At 37.8% G+C, this 25,595-nt stretch overlaps 1 long non-coding RNA gene across 1 annotated transcript in view; it reads left to right on the top strand.

Moving 5' to 3' along the window:
- The window catches only part of LOC129239182 (uncharacterized), a 77,933-nt gene extending 52,615 nt beyond the window's left edge, over positions 1–25,318 (top strand). Inside the window, exon 4 of the long non-coding RNA XR_008581825.1 lies at positions 25,240–25,318. This is a non-coding gene — a long non-coding RNA (uncharacterized LOC129239182). The remainder of the gene's footprint in view (positions 1–25,239) is intronic.
- The last annotated feature ends 277 nt before the right edge of the window (positions 25,319–25,595 follow it).

Genomic DNA, 25,595 nt, shown 5'->3' with positions numbered 1-25,595 from the left:
GTCTAGTCCAATTTGTGGTCAAACTCACTACTTTTGGACCAGTAGAAAAAGTAAATAAAAATGGATAAAACAAAGAAAACAAAATGGACAAACTTAAAAAAATAATATATTATTATAAATCAAATTAAAAAAAAAAATTTTTTCTTAAAGAAGCCAAATTATGGCTTAAATCCCCTATTGTGGGCTATTTGGAAAAGTAATTAAATATTGACAAATTAATTTATGAAATAAAATATAACGGACACTCTTTTTTTAAAAAAAGTTTAGTCCAATTAAGTTGAAAAAGTCTAGTTGAAAAAGTAAATAAAAATAGACCGATAAACCTGAAATAAAATTTTTTATAAATAAAAATTGTAAGCAAGATATTTTCTTGAAAAATGTCTAGTCCAATTCGTGGCCAAATTCACTAGTTTTGGACTAGTTGGAAAAGTAAATAAAAATAGGTAAGTAAAATCGAATGGAAATTAAAATTGAAAAAAAAAAAAATTTTTAAATAAAACATAAATTTTAAATAAAATATTTTTTTAGAAAATGTCTAGTATCAGTCAGCGTTAAACCCACCAGTTGCGGAATTTGAAGTAAATAGACTGCAAAGAAATTTGTTATATACATTAAACTAAAAAAAACAAAAAATACTTATAACTTAATCTTTTTTTTTTTTTAATACCAAATGCAATTTGTGGCCAAAATCACCAGTTTTGAGTTAGTTAAGAAAGTAAATAAAATTGACAAATGATCGTTTCATAACTATTTTATTATGAATTAAAATATAACGAAATTTTTTCTCAAGAAATGTCTAGTCCAATTAATGTCGAAAAGCACTACTTTTGGCCTAGTTGAAAAAAAGATAAATAAAAAGAAAAGAAAAAAAAATTTTATTATAAATAAATATTATAAACAATATATTTTCTTACAAAATGTCTAGGCCAATTATCGCCCAAAATAAAAATTGATAAAACTGATTAAAACTTATTACAAATTAAAATATTAAATACTTTTTGTTATCTTTAAATTTGTTGTTTTACTTAATATAATTTAATTTTTTATTTGTACTAAAACTAAATGGAAGCAATGTCAACGAAAAGTTATTAACTATTGCTATTTAAGAACAGAACAACAATAAAAACAACAAGTAATAAAATTATATCATACAACTCCAATTAACCATTCTGCAACTGGTACAATTGTAGTCAATCTCGAACTAGTTTGACTGCATCCATTAGAAGCCAGTTAATGAACTGGAAAGCCTACAGAGCAACTTTTTTGTCGCTGAATGTTTGAGGTGCGTGAAATATTTATTTGCAACAGTGTGTCGGTATTGCCACCAAGCGATTCAACGAAGCATAAAATGTCACTTAATTCACAATGCGAACAAAATTTTATTTCAGTTAACATTTTTTGAATGATGTTGCCATTTTAATACTTAATTGAAGTTAGGATGCAATCTCCCAGTAAACAAAGCTAGTTAAAGCTCCAGCATAGAGCTGGAAATTAAAAAGACATTTCGAAAAAACTTGAAATAGGGTGATCAATTTTTCGCCACCTTCTATATTAATACAATGGGGTAAGTATAAGTATTTAAAACCCTTTTTTATAATTCAGTTCTTTGAAACTTTATGTGAGTGAAAAATCTACACGAGTTTTCCTGGACAACTTTTACTGTCGCACGTTGTTCTAGGAAAAATTTTGTAACGAAACTGAGCAAAATGAAAATATGTCTTACCACTTTGTTCAATGATGTTTTGTAATTTTTTGAGTGGAGCCTTTCTTCTAGCAGTATCGAACTTTTCAGATTTGTACGCGAAAACGCCGAGCTCCTCCTTCTATTTGAGGTGTGCGTGTTGCTGTTGTTCCACAAATGGAGAGAACCTACAGTTTCAAGCCGACTCGGCAGATATTTTTTTTATGAGGAACTTTTTCATGGCAGAAATACACTCGGAGAGGCGACCGCTATTAGAAAAAACTTTTTCTTCATTTTGGTGTTTCGCCGGGATTTTAACCTACGTTCTCTCTGAATTTCGAATGGTAGTCACGCACCAATCTATTCGGCTACGGCGACCACCGTCTGATTAAATACATATGCCATCTTTGACATTTTTAAGTAGACAGATGCACAATTTTACATGATAGGACAACGCGTTAAGATTATTAAAATTATTAGTGGAAATAATCGTCCGAATGAGTCTACAATTCAAAGGTCGTGGAACAAATTTCAAGAAACTGGTTCTTTCTAGGAGGAGTTTTTTGAAAAATAAACTCTATGTGAATAATGATACAAGGATTCCAGAGCTGAAACACCAAATTCGGATAGATTGTGCTGAGCTCGATGCGATAAGGTATGAGCGGGTCCTTGAATATTTTAATTCTCGCAAGTCTGCAATTGGTGGACAAACGATGCGGGTTTTCACATATATGTAATTGTTTAAAACAGTAAAATATTGAAAACTGAAAGACTTTCAGTTTTTGCATTTTTCATTTTAAAACAACATCTAGGCGCATCTTTTGAAAGACCCTTTATATTTTGAAAAATCCAATGTATAGTTAGTCCAATTTTTGTTCATACTAGGAATCGGTTTTAACTACATACTTAAAAGAAACGTTTCGGAAAAAAACACTCTGGAAAGATTTTGGGAACGTTGAGATACTCAAAAAAAAGGTTATTCATGGTATTAACCATCTATAAAGAAGTATGGTCGAAAAAGATTATTTCGAGTTTAGTTGGATCCACTATTTATAGAAATAAAAATAATACTCCTATTTTTCAAGGCTAAGGGTTTTTATATTATGTTGGGTATACCACAGAGCACTAAATAAGAAGCGTCATAACCTCTATAACAGAGAGTAACAACTTTATAAAATGACTTTGGGCGCAATTAAAATTATAACATGCAGAAGTACAAAATTACGAATTTCATTTAAATCTTCATAGAAGGCGCAGTTAGTGTTAGCTCGTTTGAGCCTAGAGGAAGTGTGACTAGTTTTCCTACAAAGGCATATAAAAAAGAGGAGGCTGCCGTAGCCAAATGGGTTGGTGCGTGACTAACATTCGGATTTCAGAGAGAAAACGTTGGTTCGAATCTCGGTGAAAGAACCAAATGCAGGAACATTTTTTTCTAATAGCGGTTGCCCCTCGGTAGGCAATGACAAACCTCCGAGTGTATTTCTGCCATGAAAAAGCTCCTATAAAAATATCTGCCGTTCGGAATCGGCTTGAAACTGTAGGTCCCTCCATTTGTGGAACAACATCAAGACGCACACCACAAATAGGTGGAGGAGCTTCGGGGGGAACGATATGAAGAGCTACCTATTCAAAACACCATAACTTTTATGTGCGAAATTAGTTTTTATTGATTTTAAAGACAAAATTGTTCAAAAATGATTAAAATTTTAACATATATGCACTTTAGCTCAATATGACCACCTTTGGCCTTGACTATAGCCTTCAAACGGTCAAAAAATGAGTTGCATGCAGCACGAATGTGATCTTGTGGTATTTTGGCCCATTCTTGTATAATCGCGTTTTTCAGCGCATCCATACTGGCGCATTTTTTAGTCCTCACCTTGCTCTCCAAAATGGGCCAGATGGAATAGTCCATCGGATTTGCGTTTGGCGAATTCTAAGGCCATTGTGTGGACGAAATAAAGTGTGGAACATGATTTTTTAACCATTCTTGGTTCACACGAGCTTTATGAGAGGGTGCCGACTGCTGTTGGAACGTTCATGGTCTACGACCGAAATGTTTGCGTGTCCACGGCTCTAAAGCAGCTTCTAAAACATTTTCCCAATAAAAAGTCGCATTCACTTTGACACCAGGCTCGATAAAAACGATTGGAGAGCGTCCATCAGCGGTCAGTGCGGCTCAAACCATTACTTGCGATAGGAAATTGCTTCGAGTGGCCATACGTAGGCTCAAATTCTCGTATGAGCGTTCGGTCAAGTAATCATGATCGTTTTGAGTGTTTATGAACTGCTCAATTGGGAAATTTTTTCATCAGAAAACACAATGTTAGGAAATTCACCACGCTCGTGCAAGCGCAACAACTCCTTTGCTCTTTCGAAATGAACTTTTTTTTACTGGGGTGAAAGATCGTGTGCTTTTTGGAACTTGTAAGCCTTGACCTTGAGCTCATTTTTCAATATGCGTCGAATGCTGTCTTGCGATATTTTCAGTTCTTTTGCCATTTTTCTTCCACTTCGACGTGGATTTCGTTCAAGTCGAGCCTTCACTTTCCGAACAATTTCTGGCGTTGTTGCGGTTTTTTTGGTCCACCTCCATAGCGTTTTGTAATGCTACCAGTATCATTGCAACGTTTTATAGTGCGATACACAAACTTTTATTCAATGGCTGGTTGTGATTTTCCAGCCAAATATAACGCAATCACACTATTACGTTTGAATTCCATCACAGAAAAAAAAATTCAACAAAACTGAGACTGTCATTAGAACAATTTTGACGTTGATGTCATGAGCTGTTTTACAGATGCAAGCAGTGTGAAGTTGGTAACACTTCATATCGCCAGTTAGCTGAGCTAGTCATTCGAATGGCAATCGAATTACATAAATTAAATGAAAAAAAAAAAACAGAGGTACATTGCTGTTTCGTAGCTTTAGTTGCTGTGCAGCTCTGGCTTGCCGTGAGTTGACAGGTCTAAGCGCTTTGGTTGCCAAGTATGAGAACCTGATTACAATTTCCCGGCTTGCACTTCTTCACATAAATTCAACCACTTTGGTTTAGTTGGTTGTGGCTGCCCTACAACCATTTGCACTAACAAAGTGTTTATGTATGTATGTATTTATTTATGTTTGTATGTATTTATTTATGTTTGTATGTATTTATTATTGTTTGCATGAAAAGTCACCTCGTCCCGTCAAATTATGTGTTGCAATAATTTTACTTTGCTGCTAATTAAATAGTTACACAGAAATACCTTAGAAATAATACCAGCATAAAAAAATTTGTTGCAACATTGAGTTATTATGGAAATTCAGAAGATTAGTTGGATGCTTATAAAAAATGACAATTAAATACAACCTCTGCCATTTTCAATAAACCTTTTTCAAATATTTACAATTTGTAAATTCGCGGTGGGACTATAATTTTTTTAAGTGACGGAAGGTGATTATAAAGTGGCACTGACACAACGGAGTATGGGAGTTTTAGGATAGAAATACAAACATTTTAATTTCAGTAAGGGGGATACAAACATAATCGTATAAAAGTAGTATTTACTTAAAATATTTACTTAAAATTTCTATCAACGGAAGCATAGGAAATTTCTTAACAAGCAAGCAATAATGAGAAATCACAATTAACTCACAGCCAGACATGAATGTGTGTGTGTATGTGCAATAACATATACCTATAAATGTATATGTAAACGTATTTTTAATATATATATCTATATTTATGTTTTATAGGTAGGGCGGGTCAACTTTTTTGCGTGAAATCAAAGTGTTGAAGAATATGTTTGGAGCCCAAACATTTTTATCTGAAAAATATAGACGAAATGATTGAAGTACTAGGCTAGCTCTCCCAAGTAGCCAGAGTTGTTGATGTAAAGGAGAAGGTTAATGGGACTCAGGTTGGATAACTGCGCCAGGCTCAAAGAAAGAAGAGACCCAGTGACCTTAATCATCTGGCGGCCAATCCGGTAATTTTCAGAGAAAGCACTCAAGGGTCTCCATATGAGAAAGCTCCCCATAGCTTCTGCAAAAGGTATTAAATGGTAAACCCAGCTTTTGTGTGTGGGTGCCTATCGTGCAATAACCGGTAAACACAGATACAAGTTTGGAAATTGAATGGCATGGAGTCCCCAGAACTATCTACGTCTTGCGTCTATTGCACTGGGGCCAAAGAGTTTTCGAAATAGCACATGAAGAAATTGAGCCCCATCTGATCTGTGCTTTTCTGAGAAATAATGTTGCAATTCCACTTTGACAACAGCCAGAGGGATGCCGCTGACTGGATGGGAGACCTCTGATGCCAATTCAGTCGACCCCAGGCAATCTCAGTGACAATTGCTATGTCCTGCAACCCAGATCAGAGAAACGTTATCTGTTACTAAATTATATTTTTATATAAGGTCGCTTTTGCTTTAGTCGCTTCAGTGGGAGTTTTCTAGGCGGTTGTAAATTAATTTACCGACATGCTACTTCCCTGATACTTTCAGCATACATAAGATTAGTGCGCTAGGTGGCATGCGGCCGAGGTATAGGAGAAAAAATTCAATTATAGCACGAAGCATACTCTGAACATACAATGTAAAATTTTACAGATTTTTTTAGTGGTGGTCTTGTGCATTTGCTTCATTTAACATTTCTTCGACATTTTATTTGCTTGACATTTCGTTAGCAAAAAAAAAAAAATGGCAAAAATCCTTGTTATTTTAAACTACTTCGAATTTTGACCTTATCGTACCAAATTACAAATACATACATAATTGGCGCGTACACCCTTTTGGGTGTTTGGCCAAGCTTCTACTCCTATTTGTGGTGTGCGTCTTGATGTTGTTGCACAAATGGATCTACAGTTTAAGGCCGACTATGAATACAGATATTTTTATGAGGATATTTTTCATGGCTGAAATACACTCGTAGGTTTACCAATGCTTGCCGTGAGGCGACCGTTAGAAAACACTTTTTCTTTTAATTTGATGTTCATGCCTGGAGATTCGAACCTACACGCTCCCGAATGTTAGTCGCGCACCAACCCATTCGGCTACGGCGGCCGCACACACTTCCACACTTACTCTTAGTATTATCTGTATACTTCCAAACTATTTCGCCCACCCTAATGTATATGTATACTTTTGTTTGTAATTCATAAACACAGCAGTCTCAAATATCATTTGCTTGAATAAATTATGATTTGCCTAAATTTAAAAGGTCGAAATTAAGCGCTTCAAGCAGCGAGAAATTGCACATAGGATTGCATCATTTTAATAGAATCCACTCTAGCGCAGGAGAGTAAAAGGCCTTCTAACTGAAATTGCTCAAACTCTACGGCACACTCGTAAATTAGACAAAGGCAGTTTGATTAACTAATTTTTGTCGTAAGAAAAAACATCAAAATAGTAACAAAGCGTAGCTAATCTGTTGAAATGGAAAAAAGTGAAAAAATAACTCAGATATTCACATGCTTCGAACCAAGAACTTATCCGAGTTTTGTTAGCGGAAGTGGTTAGTGATGTATTGCCAAACTTTGCTGAACAGAAATGTCACCACAATTTACCAGTCTCAGCTGTCAAGCCATAGTTATGGATATCGATAGTTTTCATGCCGCTAAAGAACACCCGGGCAATATTTATATAACTAACTGCTAAGTGTACTATTATATTTAGGTTTATTTATAAATAATTATTTTCTTCTTTTTATAATTTCTTAAAATTTCTTTTTCTTTAACAGAATCTTTTCTTACTTCATTAATTTTTTTTCTACATTTTCTCCCGTCATTGCCTTATAAGTTTCATCTGATTTCTTCAAACGTCTCCCTTTCCTTGGTTTTGTGAAGTGGGTTGCGGCTTCTTCGCGGTTACTAAGGCCTCACTTCGGCTTTCATTTTCTCCATTTGAAGCTTCAATTAGTGATTCCATTGGCAAGTCAGAGCGGCATTCCTTTACTAATATACCGGAGCAGCAGTCATACACATAGGCGAAGCCGTGTAAAAATATTGCCATGACGTAGCTGCTTCACTCGACGTACAGTTCCTCTTCTTGATACGTTTGTACCTAATTTAAGGTAAAGGGAAAGCTAAGAATGTTGGTTTTAATTTTTGGAAAACTCTTTCCCACAATATATCGCACTTTTTCCGCTTCGCCCGGAGATTTTGCTCTATTGCATCTAGCACTCCACTTCCATTACTCAGCAAATCTTTATATTTGCCACCCAATTCATACTCATCCAACAAATCTTTGGTAGAAATATGTGATTGGGGTACACTGAGAATGTTCGGATTACTGCCATAATTAATCAAACCCGAAAGTGGTCGATTGGAGAGAATTCGTATCATTGGTATCTCTTAAAATTAAATAATCCTATGAGCCTTCATATTTGGCTAAGAGATTATTGGCCCGAGAGATTTGTAAGCACAAAAAGGTGTTTGTGGACCTTCTAAAGGAAGCCAGGAGTTAGTTGAGAAAATGGCTCAGATATCTTAAAATGTATTACTAAACTATATTATATAAGTAAGTCTTTCGTAAGCGATTCGATATAAAGGGTTTTTCAATTGGCGCGGGTCGATTTTGGCGTCCTGTGGCAGCCATTTTGTTTTGGTGACATCTGTCAAATCTTTTATTTATTATTCAGTTGTTTATGCCAAATCATCATGGCAAGTTACACGATTGAACAGAACGTTCAAATGATAAAACTTTATTATCAAAATGAGTGTTCATTAACGCAAACGTTGCGCGCATTGCGCCCATTTTCGGTAAACGTGGTGACCCTTCCAATTTCTTATGTCCCATATTGAACCATATGGACCTAGACGGCATGTAGTTCCAGCAGGACGGCGCTACGTGCCACACAGCAAACGCCATTTTATTCCATTTCAACATCTACCCGCCCTTATTGAAAAACCTTTTATAAATGTTAAATAAGTATGCATGTGTAGCTGCGATATTTTGAATAGCATTGCTTAGCCAATGTTTCTTAAATTATTGACAAATATTTTGTTTTTGTCGACAAGACGGCGACATCTTTCCAGTGGAATGCTGGGCACGCTCTTTGAATTAGCTCCCATTAATTCTTAGTATTTGTTGGTTTTTCCTTCCAAACGGCTTTCTCAACATCAGTCCACAAGTTCTAAACAGCATTGAGGTCTGACCACTGCATAACCTTAGTCTTATTCTCCTTTGCTTTGCTACTTTACTGGCATGTTTCGGATCGCTGCCTTGACAATTTTACTGGCATGCGATGTTGACAGTTTTCTCCCATAAAAATTCTATGATTCAAAGTGTTTTATATGGAAGAAAATGCTCAAAAAATTCAGCGAAAAAAAATTGCCAAAATTAACACGATTTTCGAGCGACTTAAAACTTACTGTTTATTATACTAAAATCTAATAGACTATAAAACTGTACACCCAGAATTTTTATGAAAATTCTGAATTAAAATTTGGAAGTTTTGATGTATTCCTTTTTTAGAAATTTCGCCAGAGTTTTGTGAATTGAATCGAAGTTCGAAGCTGTTGTAAAACATAAAAAATAAATTAATTACAAAATAAGAAAAGGTAAAGCTTATTAACTCGTTGCGCAGCTATTATTTTGAACATAGGTGTATGTATTATATATCCATGCTGTATATTCATCTACTTTCCGCCGGTTGGCACTCAATGTATTAAATTGAAAAAAGGCATAAATTGTTCAGAAATTGGTAGCGTCTACTCTCGGGATTTTCATTACTTAAAAAGTTGAGATTGCGGGATCCGGAGATTAGGGGACTGACATCCCCAGAAGTCACATATAAATTGAGTCATTGACAGCGGTAGAAATTGATAAGTATAAAATATGGAAGCCATACCTTTCCTCTGCAAGGCATTGGGTTAAGTGGATTCAGCGGCTTGTTTCTGCTTCTGGCATTAGGAACGGTAAGGTTTTTAAACTTTCTTTATTTTTCAATTTTATTAAAGGAATGCATAACAACACAAGAATATAGTGCCAAGTTTCAGGTTGAATGGAGTAAAATTGTATAAATTATGAGTATTTGAGCATATGTTGCTTCAGGCCGAGCTTCTATACCCTGCATCTTCAGCTATCTTCGGGATATCCCTTGAAACATTTCTTGAAGCAAAAATATTTCAATTTTTTTGTTTCAGCTGATTCTATTGCGATTAAAGATGTAGGTATGCCGCAAAATAATTTTTTTTTAGATACTTCCGGAGATTCACTGTCATTAGTCAATTTTCAATATTTTGCAATGAAAATTTACTAAAGAAACTAACACTATCTGCACCTGCAAAGAAAGCTTTTAAAATATATGTCTCTTTTTCACAGAATTAAATTAAAAAAAATAATAATAATTGGCGCCTACACTCTTGCTGTTTGGGCGAGTTCCTCGTCCTATTTGTGGCGCCCGTCTCGATGTTGTTGTACAAAAGAAGGGATCTACAGTTTTAAGCCGACTTCGAATGGCAGATATTTTTTATGAAGAGCTTTTTTCATGCCAGAAATACACACCATTGCCTGCCGAGGGGCCACCGCTATTATGTGGAAGAAAAATTTGTTCTATCATTTTGTTGCTTCATGCACGGAGATTCAAACCTACGTTCTTTCTGAATTCCGAATGATAGTCACGTACCAACCCATTCGGCTACTGTGGACGCTTAAATTTACCTCCCTTAACCTTCTTTCTTTCCATGACTTTAAAATTTAATTTTCAGAGTTTTCATTTTAAGACTTCACATAATTTGAACCGCACCTTTTTTGCATTCAGGAAAAAAATGTATCAGCAACTTTAAAAAAATCATTAGTATTCAAGGCATAAATTCTTCGTTGTGTGTCTACAATTAATTTCCACTGCCAACACTGGTTGATGCGATTTCTTTGCAGTTAAACGAAGCAAGAAAATGAAAGGGGTGTGCGAGGTATGAGTACCGCAACTAAGCCACTTGTTTTTTTCTTCAACAGTTAGATCGTTTCTTCTGCAACAATCAAAGTGTCTGTGTGGCTTTTTTGGTGCAAGACTACAAGAATAATGCAACAGTACTGCGTCTACCTCGCCTATTCACTTGTCAATTTAACAATCTCAGCGCGCCTGCCGCTATTGTCTGCCTGCAACTTAAATAAGCATAGTTGCTGTGCGCGGCTGATTATATTCCGCAAAGTTTACTACTGCCCCCCGCGCCTTTTTCTCCACCAGTAGTCAGCTCGTGGGCTGGCTACCCTTTTGCATACCGCAAACAATTGTGGCTTGCAAATCCTTTCTTCCCATGGTGTACATACTTGAATACAGGATGCTCCTGAGCGCCTGAAATGCTGCTAAACATTCTAGCTTCCCATGCAGCTTCACATAATTCCCGTAGCTAAGCGAGTAGGAGCAGGAGCGTGCATTGTACTTTTTTGGCGCAATCATTATTTTTTTTCTTCTCAACTTTAGCTTTCATTGCTTCTCTTTTGTTGAAGGTTTTTTTGGTAAATTGCAGCGATTTGTTAACCTGACATTGGCATTGAATACTGCGACTGGCTGCTAGTTTCCTCCAACACTTTTACTTCAACTTCGAAATTGCCGTTCAGGTTTTGGCAGTGGCTGGTTTTTGATTTTTGTTGTTGCTTCGCTCACTCACTTCGGTTGCAACGTGCTCATACTCCCGTTAGCTTTTACTTTTCTAATGCGGCATTCTCATCATTGCTGCACTGTTGGCTTTTGTGGTGGATTTTTCCGCCGACTCTTATGTGCCTTCGCATCAAGTGGGGCGGAATGCATATAAATGCGTTTAATTTGCTGACATTAAACTGACAGCAGTGAAAGGATGAAATATTTAAGGATTTCATTTAGGTATGCTTGTGGAAATAATCAATGCATTAAAGGAACTTTGATAAGATGGCAGTGCAGAAAATTTGCAAAAGAGACTAAGTGCGCGTAGTGAAACAAATTATTAAAATTCAGCTAGTGAACGGCTTCACTGTAAAGGGTTGAGATACAAAAATTCAAATTTCCACTCGATTTCACAAGATTTTTTTATTTAATTTTTTCAAAACTTAATTTTATTAAATTTTTGTACTCCTTTTTTTCAAATTTTAATTTTTTCAAATCCCTCTACTCTTTTTTAGTTACATGTTTTTTCAAACTTTAATTTTAACAAATCCTTCTACGCTTTTATAATTAACTTCTTTCAAAATTTAGTTTTATCAAAATTTAAGTTCATCAAATTCTGCTTCTACTCTTATAGCGGTTTTTTTTGGTTAAAAAATTGTAATGTTTTGTTTCTCTAAAATAATATTTTTTTGCGCATCAATATTTATTTCAACCCTTTTAAAGTAATTCTCCACCCAGTTAAAACACACTTGTGCCAGTACTTTTTCCAACTCTTGTAACTCTTCTGTTATGTGCTTTTGGCTATGACCTTGACCTCTTCCAGCGTCACAGTCTTTATATCTTCAAACCCCGACCTTTCATGGGTATTTTAAGTTTTGGGTACTATTATATTTTTTCTACCTGGGAGTTGAAATTAGTTCGAGGGAATTACTAAATCTAACTTTAGCACTTATTTCGCGAAGGGTGTAGTTTTTGTGACGTCAGATTAAAATTTTAGTTTCGCAAATTTTTTCATGGTTCCGAGTTTTCCACTTTTTTCGCAACTTACGAATCACACATTCAAATAATGGTAAAACGGTGTCACAAACAAAGTTATGCCTACATGATTCCGGCAAAATTCTATTGCAATTGATCGCTACGCAAGTGTCTGGATTTCAGTGTCTGCTACTGTATATTATGCAAACGTTCGGTCTTGGTCTGGAAGAGTTTCAAATACTTGAGCTCCATTGTAGTCCAACCACTAAGCGAAGAGAATTCCTCTGCAATGAATTTCAGCATTCGTAATGGAGTCTGAATGTCTGTAAGGAAATTTGGTAGGAGATGAAGTATGAGATATAAAATACCTTTTTAGGCGCTATAGACTACTTCGTTCTGTTACATCCAATATTTGAACTATGTATCAAAAGTAAAGAAGCATTAATTTGTGGTTAACTGCAATATTGGAACGGAGTGCTTCTTATACGACTCTAATTCTTAGTTTGGGCTCCATAGCATATAAATTTTACTTTTCCACAGTTTGCGTAGTCTTCCTTTCAAGGTATCTTCACATCGAGTTTGGTCGTACATATAGTAGAGATACGAAAAGCATATCCGAAATCCGAGATAATTATTAATAACATTATGCTACACTACACTGTAATAGAGACGGTGATGAACTCAAATGATTTTCATGAATTTATGAATTCCGTACTATAGTGCTCTCATCACCCAAGTGGATATATCGATGTTACTATATCGACAGTCGGTTCTACATTACCGGAACGACCTTGTGACAGAAACTGCGATCTATAATAAAAACCCTAAGCCTTGTACTATGTTCTTCATGGTAGTTGCCGAAGAAACTTTCGCCTAAATGAATGCTAGGACTCCTAGGGTTCGACTACATAGCAATTAATGTAATTTAAGCTGGATTGGGTATTTATGTAAAATATTTTATACTCGAATATGTCTTATGCGGCTTGTAAAGTGTGATTTGGGTCAACCATTTCCTTACTCGAGCATCGCTTTTCAAATGAAAATCAGCCCAAAAAAGCCTAGAATATTAAAACTATAACTCAAAAGAGAAAATGATGACCCAATTTCTTACTCTAAGCATTATGAACTATAGGCTTAAAAATGTCTAAAGGAGAGTCTAAAATGTAGTCTAGTAGTTATGCTCGGCTGAGATTTTTGGGAAAAGTATGGAAATTGTGACCTAGACCGAAGGAGCATATTGCTTCGCTTAAGCGTGCTCTGACTTTTGGGTCCGAAAGTTAAATTACTTACGGTAGAATGATATCAGATAGAAACTTCACGGTTTAGGATATTTCGTTCGTCAAACTCTTTGATTTCCTACTCTTCGCTACTATGACCTGGAAGTTTTGGCTTATAGCGAGTTAAGAAAAGTGAGGCAATCATCAGTTACCACGAAGGCTTTGAAGACAAGAGTCATTGAAAGCATCACTTACTTACTTACTGCTGTCCTGGTCTCCTCGTGCACCATAGAACCTGATTGTAACTATTTTATAACACAAAAACATGTAGTATTTACTTGCAACATCAGACTGAAAGTGTGGTTGAGAGCGTCTCTATATACTTTCTCCCAAAATGGGAATAGAGGGTAGAGTTTTTAGAGACACTTCTAGGTTAGGTTAGGTTGAAGAGGTTGTACATTGTAGGACACACTCAGGCTCATGGCCCATTGTGATGCCGCGTGGGGAACTAGTCCTTATTCCTCCTGAAACTAATGTGTACTTTTCAAAAATTTCGTAAAATCCTTAATTTCGAAACACCCGAGATATTTGAATTCATTAAAGAATCGTCCGCCTAAAATGGCGAGTCTACGTCTGGATAGAACAGGACAGCGACACAGAGGCTGCAGGATCGTCTCTTCCTCTTCTTCATCTACACAACTTCTGCAGAAGTCAAGTGTTAGCACACCCATTCTCTGGGCGTGCCTACCGATTAGGCAGTGCCTCGTAATAAATGAAATCAGTGTGTTAAAACTGTCCTAATCTCTTCTTAGTAGACGTTGCGTGCGTCGGCCACAGCTGTCGGACGATTTTGCAAGTGCCTTCATTACGCCATCTTTCATTCACTACTCTTACAATTTCCTCGCGGATACGTAGTTTACATGTTTGCAAGGGTATACCTATATCATTGTCTATGTACTCATCAGTCAATTTGGTATCGATTTTCGCTAGTTCATCGGCTCTGCAGTTTCCCTCAATGTCACAATGGCCAGGAACCCATGTTATCATTAGGTGAAATGACTCAGCCATCTCTTTAAGAGATCCGCGGCATTTCATGGCTATATTGGAGGTTGTCGACTGTTTTGTGGGGGATTTTATCGCCGCCTGGCTATCAGTGAAAATGTAGATATCATCTCCAAGTATCGCATCACACTGCACCAGTGTCACGACTGTCATTATTGGCATCAGTTCAACCTGAAAGATACAACAGGAGTCGGGAAGCCGAAAACTGAAGGAGATCCCCAGATGCTTGGAATATACACCTCCGCCCACCCTGCTATCGAGCTTTGATCCATCTGTATGTATACACATGGATGGACTCGCCCTGCCTTACCATGTTCAGTTGTAGTGGCAAGTATAGGCGGGACTGTCCGGGAAGCGCCAACGTGCCATCCAGAATTTTACCGTGACAATAGTCTGTGTTTGACCACTTACTTGTCTGCAGGTATACCGGAAGAAAGTTTAATATCACATATAGTGCTTTCGATGGTGTGGTCGACATTGCACCGCTTATAAAAACAGATGCAAGTCCTTGGACCCTGTCAACTCTTTTAATGTTCACGACCTTCTCCAGGGCATTCCAACATATTGCAATACCGTAGTAGAGAATTGGACTAATTACTGCTGTGTACAACCAGTGTATCATTCTGGGTTTCAAACCCCATTTTTTCCCAATGAGCCTTCCGCAGGAGTATAGCGCCGTCGTAGCTTTGCGTACTCTATCTGCGACTGTGAGCCCCCAATTTAGCTTCCTATCCAGTAGATATTTCGCGTTTTCTGTTAACTTAAGCGGGTTTACCCCTAAAAGCATTTGTTGAAGAGTAGGTATTTTATGTTTTCTGGTGAACAGTATCAGTCCCGTTTTTTCTGGATTTACTTCTAGTCCTCAACTTTTGCACCATAGTGATACGAGGGGTGCCTTTTATATTTCGGGATTTGGCAACCCTGGTGTTGCAATCTGGCAACTGATAGCTGTATTGCAAAGTTTGACATTTTTATTATTTTATTATTTTTTACCACTTTCGACGTGGATTAACTCAGCAACATTGCATGGTTGAACTTAATTCATTTTTTGGCAATGAAGCTCCATCAAGGACCAGTGTTTATCGATGGTATGGTGAATTCAATCGTGGTCGTAGTTCACTCCAAGACGAATTTCGTGAAGGTCGTCCAAAATCAGTTGTTGTTCCGAAAACCATTGATGCTGTGCGCGAACTGATATTGCATGATCTTCATGTGACCTATCGTGAGATTGAGACAATCTTAGGCATTAGTGGGGCCAGCATGCATTCAATATTGCATAAACATTTGACTGTCAAAAAAATTTGTTCGCGTTGGATCCCACACAATTTGTCAATCGCTCAAAAAAGGGTCGTGTCGATTGGTCGAAGGAAATGCGGGGCTTCGAAACACGTCTATGACATCGTGACAGATGATGAATCATGGATTTACGCGTATGAGCCCCAAAGTAAACAGCAGTCGACTGTATGGGTGTTTCAAGTTGAGCCAAATCCAACAAAAGTTGTTCGCGCACGCAGCACTTCCAAGCAAATGGTGGCCTGTTTTTTCGGAAAAACTGGACATGTAGCAACCGTATCACTAGAACAACGCAGAACAGTAAATTCTGAGTGGTACACAACTATTTGTTTGCCAGTTGTCTTCCAAGAAATTAGGAAAACCAATCGCCAAAGACAGATCACTCTTCACCAGGACAATGCGAGCGCTCACACATCGGCTCAAACAACTGCATTTTTGAGCACCCAAAACATCGAATTAATGGGTCATCCGCCGTATAGTCCTGACTTGGCACCGAATGACTTCTTTTTATTCCCGTACGTAAAAAACAAACTGAGAGGTCAACGTTTTTCGACACCTGAAGAAGCGGTAGTGGCATTCAGAATACATATTTTGGAGGTACCTCATTCAGAGTGGCAAAAGTGCTTAGACAATTGGTTCAAACGCATGCATGGAGAGTATTAAGAGTATTCCTCTGAGTCCAACATTCTCAATGACATTTAGTACAATGATGGAAGTGTTCTCATCGTCGCCAAACGGCTTGGCCTGTACCTATTTTGCTAAACGTATTAGCGCTGCTTTAATTCTCTTAACTTAAAGGCTGAGGTGTATATTTTAGTCGCCTCTTACGGCAGGTATTCGTTTACCGCGAGCAAATTCTAACCTCCTAGCCCGCTGGAGAATTAACTATTTTAATTACCACTAGCAAATACTCGGCATGCACTGCGCTGTTGTTAAGTCAAAGCATAAAACAAAGAGTAGTGCGCAACACAACAACAAATCCGTGGATATAGAAATCAGACAGCTAATTTTTTCCATCTTTACTTTGCCTGCTTTTGCCCTCTTAATGGAGTTTATCACGCAGCGAACATACGCACAAGCATAAGTTTTATGGAAAAGTGTTTGCTAAATTTTAATAGTAATAGGAAATAATTGATAAATTTAATTAATGCAAAGAGATAGTGAACATTTCAAGGACTTGTAACAAATAAACAGTACTCCAATCAGCTGTGTCATATTTGATTTGTTTGAAAATTTATTTTATGATTTTCTCGTATAGACACGTCTCTTTGGGAAATTTCAGCCATTTATGTGAAGGAGAGATTAGCTTCAGAATACAAAAAATCCAATGCAAATCGAAGCATTCTATGCATCGTTATTAACTTACATGTTTAAATATTTTAGGTCCTTTACTTAATAAGATGTGAAGATAACTATCACATAGAAAAATCACATTGCTGGGAGAACTCAGTATTTGCAAATGGTTCTTCTGAAACAGAAAGACCCAGCCATAGTCCATTTCATTCCATATGCAATATTTGGTAGCCAGAACAATTTTACACTCAGAAGTTGATCCAAATAACTGACGTTATCAGAGAGTGTAAGTTGAGCGCCACACAGTATCCATAAATTATGGTCCTTTAAGTGATTTAAACAAAAACGTAGTCGACGAAGTAATGTATCTGAGCGCAATTGCGAGCATTAAAATTAAATATCCAAATGATTTATAATATACGAATATGTGTGAGTATATGTGTGTATATGCATAAGTATTTGAGTATGTACTCGCCCGCACATAGCGGATATTTCATTAAAAGATTTCCCAGACCACTCAGGAGTAGAACATCAAAGAGTAGAATAAACTTTGCTTAATATTTATTGGGCAAAATCTTTGCTCATGCGGAGTTTAACCTACATGCGGCTCCTCCTCCTGAACGCCACCGCCAGTGCGTTGCACAGCAGTTTGTTTAATTAACTTTTGTTTGAACTTGTCGCATAAATCTCTTTCCAAAGCGATTTGACCTACGATGAAAGCCATGTTGAAGACAATGAACGGCGGGGACGAAAATCGACAACATTTGCCATTTGAAGTCGAAACATGACAGCAGCAACCCAAACAAATATAACAACTTATAGTGACAACAACAGTTGTAGCAAATATATACGGAGTAGTTGGTGGCAGTGGGAATAGGGAGGGGAAGGAAAAAAAGTTCCAAATAACTAACAACGTAAAGAATTTTAACGAGTACTGCGGTCAAACACAAACATACGCGCCATGCACATGTGTATGAAGTGATGGAGCTGTAGCTGCGGCGAGTCGGCGGCAGCTCTGGTGGCAGTCAAAATATGAGTCCTGTTATGTAGACATTTGGTCAGCAGGAATCTGAGTTGGTTGTGCAAATGTTTAGGCATTTTCTATCCGTGTCCTCCACTATCCACCACCACCCACTGTAGTTGCTACCTCCATTTCATCCTCCATTCAGCCATTCTGCCTGGGTAATCGCAAAACCGCAAAAACTCATTATGTTCACATTTTTCCAGCATCCAGCGCATTCACACACAGTAAAGTAGCGAAAAGGTCCTGTGACGGTAAATATTTACAGGACATGACATAAGGTTGTTGTACAGCGGGCGGACAGCAAATGACGGAGTTACAGAAGCGGAGTGAAGGCGAGAAGGGAGAACGAGCTGAACACAAAACAAACTCGCCGTATTGCGATTCATTGCTCGGTGGTTGAATAGTGGCGGGTAGGTGGTCGTATTTCGGTGATGAGTGGCGTTGACAACAGGAAACCGGAAATAATGTACGAATTGTGCTAAACTATATTTTTATGGGCGCCATTGGTGCTCCACCCATTGCGGTAATATGGGCAGTAGAATGGGGCGCGTGTGTGATAATGCACAGAAAATTAGTGAAGATTTGCAATCAAAGAGCCAGTAATGGGGCATCAATGCCACATCACAGAGCAGGATTTGAAATGAAAATTAGTTATACTGCTTGTGATGAAACAAACTAGGGTATTAATTTTAATGCAAAAACGGAAATAATGACTCAATCACTTATTTCTAAATGCCAATAACCATAGGCTTTAAAATGGGCTAAGAAAAAATTGTAGTGCAAACACAAGAGTGTCGTAAATGTAATATACAATAATAAAGGTAGGTCTTTCATTTCGGTAAAGCTAATATATGTTATATATGTGGCCATCGTAGCCGAATAAATTGGTGCATGACTACCATTCGGAATTCAGAGAGAACGTAGGCTCGAATCTCGGTGAAAGACCAAAATGAAGAAAAAGATTTTTCTAATAGCGGTCGTCCCTCGGCAGGCAATGGCAAACCTTCAAGTGTGTTTCTGCCAAGAAAAAGCTCGTCATAAAACACCATTTGCTGTTCAAAATCGACTTTAAACTGTAGGCCCCTCCATTTGTGGAACAACATCAAGACGCAGGCCACAAATAGGAGAAGGAGGTTGGACAAACACCTAACAGAAGTGCTATTTATTTATTTTTGTTCAATGAATTTTTTTAGGTCTCGAAACAGTTGGAAGTCGCTAGAGGCCAAATGTGGTGGATGCTCCAATAAGTCAAACTTTAATTCATGGATTTGAGCCATTGTCAAAATGCTCTTATGTCACGGTGCATTGTCCTGATTAAGCACAATTTTTTTCTTTTGCAAAGTGGGTCTTGTTGCACGAATTTTTTCCTTTAGCTGGTCTAAAGGGTCAATAATATTCAGAATATATTGTTTTACCAGTTTGCAAGTGATCCACGAAAAAAATTCCTTTCGCATTCCAAAAAAACTGTTGCTAACTAACTGATTCTTGGCCGATTTCTGGACACGAACTCGTTTCGGAGTCAAAGAACCCGGTTCACACCACTCTTTAGCCGCTTGTTGATATTTAGAATCACGGTGATAGACCCAAGTCTCATCCATAGTAATGAATCGATGTACAAAATCGAATTTATTCTTTCGAAAACGCTCTAAACGTTGCTGAGGAAGTCGCATTCGAATGAGTTTTTGCTCCATTGTTAGCAAATGCGGTGTACAGTGTGCACACAGCGTTCTGAAACCCAATACTTTAGTCAAAATATTTCTTGCACTACTCAATGAGATGCCGAGAGCTTCTACTAAATCTCCATCAGTCACTTGACGGCTTCCAATACGATATCCTACGATATCCTTTGACGACCCTGTTTAAATTTAACAACGCATCTTTCTACTGTACTAATTGATAGCGAAAAGTCCTCATACACTTTCAAAATTCGTTCAAAAATTTCCTTTGCATTTAAACCTTCCAAAAAGAAAAATTCAGTCACTGCACGATGCTTGATTGTTTCCATTATAGAAAATACTGTGACACTTCGATACTAAATGGCTTGTTAACAAAGAATAAATTGACAAATTGAAATGTCAATTCATAGGTTCATATGAGGAGCGTACCAAGATAACAAAAAAAGTAGACTAGTACCCTGCCCTCCCTTATCGAAGGGAAAACTTATTGAGCAACCTAGTTCAATTTAAAAAAAATTTGTCCGTGGTTTATAATTAAAATTTTTTCCTCGACACTTGAATACATGCAATTTTTTCTGCTATCGATACCAAGGTGGTATCGAATGATTAATCATCCTGACACATTCATAACTATGATTATGTAAAAAAGGCCTCACTTACTTGATTTCTTGATTGACGTGGATTGTTATGAGATACTTTCCATTTTCATTTTCACTTTTCCGCTTTCTATGGAACTATTTTTATTTTTCTTGTATTTTTTCACATATGTTTGATATTGTTGTATTTTTTGGTCGCCTTTGGAAATGTGTATAAATCCAAGGCTTTGCCTAAATGCTTTCTTGACATTTTCCATCAGTAAAAGTTTTGCAGATTGAAGTGTTATCATCGCAAATCATGAGTTGCCAACTCTAAATAAATTTTTATGGATACTTTTATTTTAAGTTAGATAGTGTTTTACGTGCGTGCTTAGAAAAAAGTGCTAGAGGTGAGTAAGTTCGAACCCCCATGCGGTGGCCTCTCGGCAGGTACTGACAAATTTCCGATTGCATTTTTGTAATGAAAACGCTCCTCATAAAAAATATCTGCCATTCGGAGACGACTTATGGAACAACATCAAAATACATGCGCACGAAACAAGCCGGCGAATTTGACTTCCCTTTAAGTCGCATTCGAATACTTTGATATGGGTATTAAGCTCATATTCAGGAAGCCACTCGATTAATGAATTATGCAGATAGAGGCGTTGAGCGGTGGTTTTCCCGCGCAAGTGCAAAGAGAGGATTGAGGTTCCATTGGCTATCTGTGGTTAACTTCTGAAAACGTGATCGAAGCGAGCTGACACTTAGCTCAGCGAGTGCAGGGCGAAAACACAGATTTTAAAGGCCGCGTGGATCGGAGGCATTCGAGTGAGCTCCAAAAGGGTTGGGTTAGGTTAGTTTAGGGTACAGTGATTTCCACTCTCTATAAGTGTGTACAGAGGGCTCACTCAGGCCTGGAGACCCCTTGTTATGCCACTAGTTCAGTTCCAAGCTCCCTCTCATATTGCCAGCTTTGTGAAACCATTTCGTTTCTGTAATGAATGATGAAGTATTGTGGATGGCTTCAGATTCTATGTCTGTCAAATATACAAAGAAGTAAGAAGTGAGAGTGACATCGCGTTCTAGTGAGAGCGGGACAGTGGCATAGAAAGTTGTCAATGCACTCCAGTCCTCCTCGTCCCTGCAGCAGCGGCAGAAGTCATTAGGCATTGGTGATGATATCAACCATTGCACTACTGAAATGCCAGTCTAGATTGATGAGATACCTAATTCTGTGCTCATTCCTTCTAGGTCAGATCTCTTCTTAAGATAACAAAGACTCAAATCTCGACTGTGATGGGTGTTCTAACCGGTCTTTTTTCGTTAGGGACATTTGTACAGGATAAATTAATATTATTTCGAGTCCCTTCCGCGGCAGCTATTTAGAGGATGAGATTGAAACATACATCCCTGTATATAAAAAACTAATCATCCAACTTGGTTTTTTAATACATGTCGAGTAAGTCGGGAATAAAATACCACTCGCGGACCAAACCAGACAAACAACTACGTGGAGGTGCGGATAGATGAACTATCACCGAGATAGGGTAGGAAGGCTAGCAACCTACTTACTTAAAACACAATACGCTAACAAATCCTCAAATAATCAGCCTCGGATAACAAAACAAATGCGATCGTAGATAGGATTTCGATACCGTACAAGGAGTAAAGTCGGACTATGGAATGTTAAGACACTAAGAGAAAATACGCCCCTTCCTCCAACTTGGAGTTAGAAGATCTGATATATATATTGTATTGCCATATGTTGAAATTTATGATTAGCATGAAGCTGTGGTAAGCAGCTAACTTCTAGCTGGTGATCGTTTTGTGATTCGGTTTTGGATACGCATTTTTTCTATTTTTCCGTTCTCCTACCCTTTCAGTGGCATTCCAGTGGATGAATCTAGAATTCACGTCTCAGTGAGTCCTCTTATTTCTTGGTGGGAACCATATAACTTGCGGACGCCGTAGCCGATTGGGTTGATACGTGATTACTCTTCAGTATTGCATGGGTTCGAAGCTCCGTGGAAGAAGCACCAAATGATAGAACAATTTTTTTCTAACAGCGGTTGGTAGGCAAAGGCAAACCTCCGAGTGTTTTTCTGCCATAAAAAAGCTACTCATAAGAAACCATCTGCCGTTCGGAGGCATTTGTGGAAAACATAAAGACGCACACAAGAAATTGGTGGAGGAGCTCGGCCAAACTTCTTATAAAGGGTGCAAGTGCAAATTATATGCATATATAGCCCAACTTACGCTAGCTAAAACACAAGAATTGGAGTTAGATATGCCACGCTCTTAGAAAACCGCCCCCTAGCATCACAAGAATGACCCTAGATTGTAATCCTCCGGGAAGCAGAAGCCGCGGCTGGCCAAAGAGTACTTCAAAAAGATCCATCCTGCATGTGGTATCACACGATCTTGATGGCCAATCCGCTGGTCCGCGACGAGAGATAAATTACTCACTGAAAGGACGATGCAGAAAATCCATTGTTTCACAGGCTGTATGGCAAGTAGCGTCGTCTTGTTGAAACAAAATGTTGTCACGGGCTTCAATTTCCGGCATCAAAAAGTTGTTTATCATAGCGCGATAGCGTTCGCCATTCATTGTTGCATTGACGCCAGCTTGGTCTTTGAAGAAATATGTGCCGATGATTCTTCCAGCCCATAGGCCGCATCAAACGGTTGTTTTCAATGGATGTAAGGATGTAATGGCTGTTATTGAATGGTTTCGGGTTGCTCTTTAGCCCAAATAGGGCAATTTTGCTTATTGACGAAGTCATAGTCATTGACGTAGGTACACCATCAGTTGGTCTGAGCGCGCGATGAACACTTTTCAGAGCGCGTCGATTTTCGTAAAATTATTCTACGATTTGTAAACGTTGTTGAGGCGTAAGTCTTTTCATGGTGAAATGTTAATGAATACTAAAAAAAATTATGTATTTCGCTTGATAGTAGCCTCGCGTGATCTGTCAAAAAACCCTATTCGAAAAAGTACCTCCAATCTGATCAACTTAATCTACTTTTTTTGCTTAAAACTTGGTTAAACTTATTGTATTTCAAATCAATTCTTGGCAACTCTGGCGGCTACTAAACTTCTATGTGTGACTTTGATTATGGTTATTATTGTCTTTTCTTGTTATGACTATTGTTTTCATTTCATTTAACATATAATTTGATGGCGATTGCTAGGCGGAGGGTAGGTTATTCGCATTACCGTTGCATGAGTATTCACATCAAGGAATGGTCAGCAGGAACGGTAAGGCGGGTAGTGGGCAACAATGGACTGCGTCAAAAGAGAAAACACTCAAATCAGCGTACATTTACATGTTTTCATACATTCAGAGCAAAATACAGGGTGGCTGATGAATTTTGCTACATTAAGAAACTCAAATAACTTTTTTTTAGTGTATGGAATTCATTTATTTTTTTTTCAAGTTGAAGGTCATTAAATTTTATTAAATGTAGCTTAACTAGTTTTAAAAATAATTGAATTTAAATGCCCCCCATGCTCGTTGACACAAGTGCGGAATCTTAGTAAAAAATTGTTCATTGCTGCTTTGAGAGTTGCGACAGGAATAGCCGCAATTGTTGCCCGAATAAATTGCTTTAGTTCATCCAAATTTGTTGGCTTTGTTTTATAAACTTCTTGTTTACATAAACCCCACAAGAAAAAGTCAGGTGCAGTAAGGTCAGGTGACCTGGGGGGCCAACGAAATTCGGAGTTTCTTGAAATCAGTTTATTGGGAAATTTTCGTCGCAACTCTGTCATAACAGTCTGGGCTATGTGAGACGTTGCCCCATCTTGTTGAAACCACACAGAGTTGAAAGGAATTCTCTTTCGGCGTGGTTCTGGATAGAAAAATTCTTTCAGCATTTTCAAATAACGGTCTCCAGTAACTGTAACGGTGTGACCATTTTCTTCAAAAAAATAAGGCCCGACAATACAGCGTGAAGAAACCGCACACCACACTGTCACGCGAAGAGGATGCAATTCCGTCTCGTGGAGTATCTGTGGGTTAGAAGTACTCCATATTCGACAATTTTGTTTGTTCACATTGCCGTTTAAATCGAAATGGGCCTCATCAGACATGAAAAGGCAGTTTAACATGTTTTGGTCTTCTTCCACCATTTGCAGGATCTTCTGGCAAAATTCCAAGCGAATCGGCAAGTCTGCTGCATTCAGTTTGTTAACCATTTGAATTTTGTAGAGAAATAAGTCTAAATCTTTGTGCATTATTGTTTGCAAAGACTATCGGCTGACACCAAGTTGAGCAGATAAGCTTCTTGTTGAAACCCTTGGATTGCTTTGTATAGCTGCAGCTACAGCAGCGATCGTTTCCTCCGTCCGAACTGGTGGGTTTCGATGATAAGGCCTTCTTGCGACTGTTCCTTGCTCAGCAAAATTATTCACCAGTCTCATTATGGTCCATCTGCTCGGGGGATCGCCGCCAAACATCCGCCTGTACTCTCTCCGTACCAAAACTACGGACTCCAGTGCGTGATAGCGGCGGACTATCCAAATTCTTGTTTGCGTGTCCCAGTTATCCATTTTAATAAATTTTAAAGATCAATCTGCAAATTAAAACAAAAATGGAACAGATAACTTAAAAAGAAAAAAAGTTATTCAATTTTTTTTTGGTAGCGGCTTTCATCAGCCACCCTATATATGTACGAGTTTGGCTGTTGCAAAAATTACCAACAAAGCTTTTGCGTTCAATAAATTTTTCGTATTTTCTTTAAAAATGTTGCAATTTTGTCTTTTTATTTGCCTTCATTTTTTCTCATTGCTATTTTAATTTTCTTCCTTTGTATAATTTTTAATTGCGTTTATGTAGTAATTTTCCTTTTCCTTTCTCTTTTCTTGCAGGCGCGACAAGGCTGCGGCAAATGGCGAACCATTCACCGAGCCGCCACCGCGTCTACGCGGTCAAAGCGCTTACTTGGCGGTAAGTATGAGAATTTTTTTTGCTCAAATTTGCTTCAATTTCCTTCCTTGTATTTTCTCGAGACTTTTACTGGCAAGCAGTGGGTTTACCGTTGCACGCTTGTTAGAATTTTAATTTTGATTTTAGCTCGCGCTATTGTTTGTTGTTGCATTTGTAGTGTCACGGCCACATGTCGGTAAATGCTTTTAAGCTTTTAAAATACGTTATGTCCATTTGGCACATTTGCCTTGCAACGCGGCTCATTCAATCTTACACTTTCGGTGACTTTGTCACCTTG

Source organism: Anastrepha obliqua, chromosome 2 (genome assembly GCF_027943255.1).
Source record: "Anastrepha obliqua isolate idAnaObli1 chromosome 2, idAnaObli1_1.0, whole genome shotgun sequence".
NCBI classification, from domain to species: Eukaryota; Metazoa; Arthropoda; class Insecta; order Diptera; family Tephritidae; genus Anastrepha; species Anastrepha obliqua.
The sequence above is the reverse complement of the archived record's forward strand: the minus strand, read 5'-3'. Positions and strand labels throughout refer to the sequence as shown.